Raw genomic sequence first — 8769 nt, forward strand, 5'->3', positions numbered from 1 at the left:
GCAGTGTATGAGGGTTCCTTTTTCCCCACAACCTCACCAACACTTGTTATTATTTGTCCTGTTGATGACAGCCATTTTAACAGGTGTGAGGTGGTATCTCATTGTGGTTTTGGTTTGCATGTCTGCTGGCTGTTTGTATTTTCTCCTGGGAGCAGTGTCTGTTCAAGTCCTCAACTCATTCTTAATTGGACTGTTTGGACTTTTTGTTATTGAGTTCTGAGTTCTTCATATGTTTTGGATATTAGCCCCTTATTGGAGGCATCATTTGCAAATATCTTCTCTTATTCAGTTGGCTGCCTGTTTGTTTTGTTGATGGTTTCTTTTGCTGTGAAAAAGTTTGTTAGTTTGATATAGTCCCGTTTGTTTATTTTTGTTTTTACACCCCTTGCCTTTGAGGTCGAATTTATAAAATTCTTTAAAGCCAAGATCCATGAGTTTTATACCTATGTTTTCTTCTATGAAATGTATTATTTTTTAAAAAAGATAAAACTAAGCTGCCTGTGAAACTTATCAAACATACCAACCCCCAAATCAATATATACTTCAATTAAAAAAAAAAAGGTACATCTAGAATAAACTACTAAAAATAACAGGGTTAGTTATTTAGACATAATAATACCAGAGTCTTAGAAGTCAGGACAAAAAAGAAGAAAAATATTGTACTATTTTGTAGGTATTTGGTCCTTACAGAAATTAATGATCAATTAGCTCCTGCTACCATAATTCTCAAACCAGAAGCTTATGCTTTTTCTCTTTTGCTTACAAGTCACCTCAAATTTTGAAAGAGAAAGAGATTATATCAGCTGATGATGAATTTAATTAAAAAGTAAAGCAAACAGAATAGAACCAGAAAATGTCTCTAATGATCTAAAGCATAGAATCAAGAAGGCCAAGATAAATTTTGTGCCAACAGTGTACCACCGTATTTACATAATCTTTTTTAATTCTTATAATACTTGCAAGTAGATATTAGACAAATTTCTAAATATGAAGAAACACAGGCACCAAGAAGCAGACCCAGATCTGTTTAATTGAAAAACTGATAAATCTATCCCATTATACTACATTTCTATTAATTAAACAAAAAAAATCCGAAATACCCAAAATATCAAAGAAGTTTTTTTTTTTTTTCTGGTTTTCATTTAGATACATTGCATTGGGGAGCCATAATAAAACATCAGTTTTAAAATAAATTTACCTATTTTCCTTCTCTAAATCGAGGCACCAGTATTTTAGTCTCTGAAATTAGAAATATGTCAGCTCTATTTTATTTTGTTTGTTGTTTTTACTTTTTCCTGAAGTTCTTATTCTCTGATTTAAAATATATATATATACGTTTTTGAGCCAGACTTGTAGATAGCTTAGAAGTGTCCAAATAATATTTTCTGAGTGTGTCAAGTGCTTTTAAATGGAGAATGATGACATCTTTTCTCCAGATCAAGTGCGGAGAGACTAGAGAATTTCAGTCTGAGGTAATTCAGTTATGTACAAGGAGCCTCACGAAGGCTTTTCACGAATGAAGTGGGAGAAATCATCGACTGGAGAACTTTAGAAAGAAAGATATTTTTCAGTCTTTTATGAACAATTTTTTAGGTATTGTCTTTTGAAAAATGTCTTACAAAAATAAACTTCTTGAGAGAGAGAGAGAGAAAGAGAGAGAAAGTATTCATCATCTAGAAGAAGAAAGAGGCTAACATATTTTCCAGGAGTCACATTATCTCCTCATTAGAGCTTCGACAAGTCTACGCACTGGATATTTTTACCCATTTTTCTTTCCAGAAATCAAAAAGTAATTTTCAATTAAGAACTAAGTAATTTTCCAAACAGATACTGAGGTGGTATTTGAACTAAGCTACGGTTCAAATCCATTTTCTTTCAGTTCTGCCATGTTCTTTGTGGCTATGTTGCTAGTAGTATTTCACTAGGTATCCTGATTAGAAATAGAGAGCGAGATTATATATTTGTGCCCACAACTGTGTACACCAGACGGGATAAATTTAGATCACATCTATAATGAAAATTTTTAGGCGTTTTTTAAAATAACTCTCAATAACTGATTCTGTCTCGAAACCAAACGTTTATTCTGCTCTATAAAACAATATTAAAATATGATATTTAATATGCTGAAAATAGAGGAAAACAAAACAGCGTCATAAGGTAAGAACCGATGCATTCATAGGCCTTGTTTTCATATATTATTCCTTCCTCATCACTTTTTGGAACTGAAGGAAAAAAATCAGGGGCTCAGAAAAAGTGATGACTGTGATTGTTGGCCCTCAGGATGCATAAGACCTCTGGAAGCAAAACTATGGCTTTCCCATCCCCATGGGACCCAGGCACAGAGCTAAGGAACAAAAGACAAAAGGAAAATTTTCTTAGCTGTCCAGCTTCATGATATTTTCTACGAACTACTACAATTCAGTTAGCAAAGTACATCACAAACAATGAGAGTATTCAGTTCATCTATATTAATGTAATTTTAAGACAAAGTATCTTATTTCTGCAGTGGACACAAAGTACTGTAAGTAAATATACGTGTGTGTGTGTGTGTGTATACACACATACATATAAATTATATAAAATTATAAAAATGTAACACAAATATTAGTTTTTAAAAATTCTTCAATGCTAAAGTTGGTGTTATAATCAGAATTTTCACTCCAGAAAATCTGCTGTGTTTGTTTCATATGTACTGGCTCATGAGGTTTTGTAACCTGTTTTGCAAAATATTTTACAAAATATCTTAGGACTTTCAACTTCTGCAAAATGTTTATACAATTTTCTGATTAAAACTCTGCTTTAAAGAAGCAGTACCATGCTCTTCAGAGTTAAACTAACTTTTTTTTTAGCTTTCTCTATTATTTAAATATTTAGTACACTCGGAGCATGTGTTTATAAGCTCAATCTATCTCATCATGGCTTAGAATCAGCTGAATATTAGAACCATGAAAACATGCAAATCTAATCTTTGAATTAACATGAGCTGTCATTTGTATATTTTGAAATTGTGTAAATATTTAATAAATATACATTTCTACCAACTGCATACCTAAATGATATTTCAATGTATTTGGAATTTATCCTTAAAGTGACAATTATTTTTAAATGCTGAGTTAAAGTTGGATGCTCATAGAATTGAAAACAAATGCCAACAACGTTTGCCTGGCTATAAGCATAGAACACGTCAATAAAGTCAATGTATATTAGCACAACTCAATGTGGTAATTAAGATAGAAAAAAAAGCGGTACTAAGCTGCGTGTCCTATCAGGATCCTTGGGGAGTAAAATTAACTGACGTGACTTGGAATGTGTCCAAGGGGTTTAGTTAGCCTCCAATCAGCTGCAAACTTCTGCTATTAAAATGCGTAACAAATACCAGGCACCATGTCCCTGAATCCTTCATTATTTAAGTCTTAATTTTGGATGGCTCCTTCTTAAGAGTATATACCCCCAAATCTAGCTTTGACTTTTAATTACACTATACAATCGGTGCTGTCAGGTGCTAAGCTGGAAGGACAATGGACTCTAGGGCATAGCTTGGTGAACCTCAAGGGCCCAGCTCTTAGCTAAAAGCAAACAACAAAACAAAGGCAAACATTCTAGGAACAATCTACCATGAAATGCAGGCCCAACTGTCACCCCTCTTTAACCTGGCTGTTTATACCTGTCATGAAATCCACATAGTGAATTCGAGAGGCCAGGCAGAGCTATGAGCACAGGGGATGTTGTAAGAAAGGGAAATTGGAATCTGTCTCTTTTGGGGTTCAGAAAGTACACGCCACGTTTTTAAATCCCTTTTTGTCTTCTTCGGTGCCTCTTCTCTTCATAAACATGTGGATTTACAACGAATGAGTGTTCACACTTTAAATAACACCCTGATAATTAACATTCCTGGTTGAATGTCTAAAAAGTAGGCTTGCTAAATACATCATGGGTAATTTTGAGATCACAACTAGTTTATTCTCTGGACATATTTATTTCTATGTAAAAAAAAGTCTACTTGTTAATCAGTTTTTAGAAATCATGTCATATTTTCTTTTATAGAGGATGTTTTAAAAATGTCATTCTATTCTCAGAGCAGGTCAGAAGTTGTCTACTTAACTCATGGTCCAAATTGAACTGCCTTTGTAATTCGATTTTATTCATTTATAACAAATTTAATACATACATTTTCTCTTGCCTTGTACCCCATGTCCTAATAATACCCTCTGCCTCAGAGTAAAGCTATTTTCGGAAAGAGCTGATGCTTTGGCCACAATGTCTCTTTCGACAATGTCAACAGATGCACCAGAGTGGGTGATGGGATAGATCCTGTATGGAAGCAACTTTCAGAATCTATAGGATTTCATAAGTAAAAAGGTCTTTAAAAATTGTGTTAAGAGGAAAACAGTTAAGAATCAACCTCTCAGTTGCTCTAAACTAGGAAAGCATTGTGTGTGTGTGTGTGTGTGTGTGCGCCATGCGTGTGTGTGTGTGTGCGTGTGCGTGCGTGTGATTGAGTGTGCATATGTGTGTGAGGGTCTGTGAGTAGATGAGCTGGTGATCAAGCATGTGTATATGACAACATGTGTGTGTGTGTGTGTGAGTTTATGATCATGCGTGAGGGAACGTGTGCATGTAACGGGTGAAGGAGGAATGTAACGTCCGTAGGCTGAGGCTGACGAGTAAATCACTAAGTGCAAGGGGAACAGTTATAACCTAAGAGTAGTTCACAGTAATTCAACAACATTTGAAGAAATTGCTAGAAAAAGCTGGTGAAGGAATATGTTGAACTTTAAGGTATTGTTGATTTTTAAGATAATGTCTATTCAAGGCATATAATTTCGATATCACCTCTTTGTATTAAAGGTAAATCAAATGCTTCTCAATAACCATATGGAAAGAAAGTGATGAATCAAATTGCCTTGAAATGACACCATTAAGAGTAAAACAGAAAGCCGCAGAGTAGAAGATATTTGTTAGAACCAATGAACAAATTCTATCCAGTGTCTAAATATTTAAATCTAGGTCACTGCACAGAGGGAGAATGGCTAAAATACCACTGGCAACAGTAGCACTTTGCCCTGGGCACCATGCTTTACAGCACCCTACTCTGGTCCTTGTCTGGTTCTGAGTCTTTCGCAAAACAAGGAGTCTGTGCGCCAAAGATACACCCACCCAGCATCTGCCAACCCCCCGACTCCCATTCCGGACCATGCATTAGCCACCTGGGACCCAAATTCCCTGTCCAGGTAGCCTAGAGCCTGCTTCCAGCACATGCTTGGGGCTTTTCCACAGGGTTTTCATCCAATTAAGAGATGATGCCATCTATGTGTGTAGCCCTGACACAGGATGCTTGATGCTCTGGAAGTTACGGGCAGAGCCCCACTGTGCAGGCTGGGTCCCACAACTTTGGTTTCCCCTTTGTACAGACACCATTTTTCTCACTCGTTAAGTCTCATCAAATTTATATTTGAATATTTCCTGCATATTTCTATTCCTCTCTAGTTACATTTAAAATATCTTTTCTGTTTCCATTCTTAGGAGTCCTCTTTTCTCCTGCCTAAAACAAGCCAATGATTTAGTATTGCTCATGAGATAACGAAAAGAGAAATCTTTAAAATTATAGAAGCCTATATTTCCTCTGCCTAAAAAATCACCAGTCTCTCCTCATATGAATATAAACTTCACTCTGCTTCCCAGTTCCATTAGCCTTCTTGAAATTCCTCAATTTTGCTATTCTTCTTTCTACCCCAAAACATCAGTCCATTTTGTGCCTCTGCACACTCACATTTCACCTGGTTAATACGTACAAATTATTCACATATATTTCTTGAGAAAAGTTTCATCCTCTCTCATCCCCAATTTATGTCAGATTCTCTCCTTTATAAATTTCTGATAGCATCTTGCATTTGTTTTTTTTTAGTATTTACTACAGTTTTAACAAAATAATTCTTTTTTTTGTTCAATATCTACCTCCCAAGCAAAAATAAACATTATAGAAGAGACTCTCTTTACCCCATTGTATATTCTTGCCTCCTTTGTCATATACTAAATGAGCATATAGCCATGGTTTTATTTCTAGGCTCTCTGTTCTGTTCCATTGATCAATGCATCTGTTTTTGTGCCAGTACCATGCTGCTTTGATTACTGTAGCCTTGTAATGTAATTTGATATAAGGTAGTGTGATACCTCCAACTTTGTTCTTTCCCAAGATTGCCATAGCTATTCAGCATCTTTTATAGTTCCGCAAAAATTTTAAGATATTTGTTTTAGTTCTTTGAAAATTGCCACTAGTATTTTGCGCAGCAAAAAAAAATAAAAAAAAAAAGACTACCTACTAAATGGGAGAAGATATTCGCTTACAATTTATCTGATAAGGGGTTAATATCCGAAATATATAAAGAACTCGTACAACTCAACAACAACAACAAAAGTAATCTAATTAAAAAATGGGCAGAAGACCTGAATAGATATTTCTCCAAAGAGGAAATACAGATGACCAAAAGACATACGAAAAGATGCTTAAGGTCACTAATCATCAGAGAAATGCAAATTAAGACCACAATGAGATATTACCTCATACCTATCAGAATGGCCATCATCAATAAATCAAAAAACAAGTGTTGGCAAGGATGTGGAGAAAAGGGAACCCTCATACATTGTTGGTAGGATTGCAAATTGGTGCGGCCACTATGGAAAACAGTCCGGAGGTTCCTCAAAGAATTAAAAATGGATCTGCCTTTTGACCCAGCAATTGCACTTCTAGGTATTAATCCAAGAAAAACCAAAATAATAATTCATAAAGATCTATGCATCCCTATGTTCATGGCAGCACTATTTACAATAGCCAAGATATGGAAGCAACCTAAATGCCCATCAATAGATGACTGGGTAAAGAAGTTATGGTTCATATATACAATGGAATATTACTCAGCCATAAAAAAAAATCCTACCATTTGCAATGACATAGATAGACCTAGAGGTTATTACGCTGAGTGAAATAAGTCAGACAAAGAAAGATAAATATCATATGATTTCACTTACATGTGGAATCTAAGGAACAAAAAGAACAGACTCATTGAAAACAGGACAATCTGATGACAGCCAGAGGGGAGAGGGGTTACGGGGCTGGGTGGAAGGGGTGAAGAGTTAAAGAGGTACAAACTAGTAGTTGATAGGTCATGGGGATGGGGAGCATGGCATAGGGAATGCAGTCAGCACTAAAAGCATGGCATAAGGTAATGGCTAGGTGGAGAGCCAGCGGGGTGATAGAGCAACCTGGGGATTGTTTCATAAACTATATATATGTCTAACCAATGTAGTGTATACTTGAAACTAATAATAAAACTTTTAGAAATGCTAACAAAGAAACATTGTACAGGAATTTCAAGCACCGAACTTTTCAAATAAAGTGCTCAATAAATAATTGTTTAATAAATAATTGGTTACCTATGCAGCTGAGTAAAAGCTGACATATTTGAACTTTATGAAGTAGGGCTAAATAATGAATGTTTTAAATAATACTTTAAAAACATTCAATCATCTGTTCATGATTTATTTAAAAAAGGGTCATTCTATATATTAATTTTTTAAAAACCCTAAGATGCTAATTCTAGGAAAGATTAGAGTATAAACTAAATATGTAGAGCTATAAACTCATAAACCTAAGTAAGTATTATCATTTAGACAAAATAACTCAAGCATCAGTTCACAAATCATAAGTTTTCATATTCAGATAGCAAGTATAATATTTAAATACACATTGTAGCATAATGTGTTATTTATGATACATGACAATAGCTCTCATTTATTGAGAATCCACTAAGTACCAGGCACTCCATAAAGCAGATGCTATTATCCCTACTTCATTGTTGAGGGAATGGAGATGAAGGTTGTTACAAAATTTGCCAATATTATATATGTTCTGGAGTTTGAACCTCTTTCTGACTCAAAACCATGCATTTTCCCATTTTTGTAAAAAGAAAGAAGAGAAAAAAAAAGAAAAAGGAAAAACACCTTTCTTTTATTTTTGCAAGAATTATATTTTTCAGTCTCCAGAATGAGTATTTTGATTTAGAGCTTACTGTTTCTAGGGAAAACTCTGTTTAAAAATCTGTTAAATAGGCTAGCATTTTACATTTTGAATACTGCAAAAAATAAATAAATAAATAAAAGGAAAAAGGCAACAGCAGACAAGTAACTAGAAAATAAATTCATTTGTTGATTATTTGAGAGAAATTTCAAGTAAATTCTTTCTTCCAAATTCTTTCTAAATAGATCATTCTGCATTTATTATAAGAGTAAATGCAAAATCAAAGTTATAAACCAGGAAGAGAGTTACATTGTGTAAGAAAATTACCAATAACACTACAAAATTATTAGGGTTTGTTTCGTTAATCTGCACACACATAGTTTAATTAGGGCTTGTTACGTTAATTTGCACATACAGTTTTTTCCCAATAACCTAGAAGTTACTGAGGATCAAGTCCAAGATAAAAATCTGTCATGAACGCTGCAGTTCATTTTATGAAAAAATCTCAGCATGAAGACTATTTCTGCCCCGGTCCTCCATCAATGGAGGAAGGATATACATGCGCATCGTAATGTGCCAGATTGTTTCTTACATTTTCATAGGAACATTGCCATATTGAAGAGACAATTAACCACATGATGTTAATTCGTGAAGAAATTATCATTATTACAGCGAGAATGATCATTTATAAGTATGTAGGACTTTGAAATTGCACGTAACATGCTATATGTGTTTTATGTATAGATATTCTATAT

The sequence above is a fragment of the Pteropus medius genome, unplaced genomic scaffold (assembly GCF_902729225.1).
Source record: "Pteropus medius unplaced genomic scaffold, Ma_sr-lr_union100, whole genome shotgun sequence".
NCBI lineage: Eukaryota > Metazoa > Chordata > Mammalia > Chiroptera > Pteropodidae > Pteropus > Pteropus medius.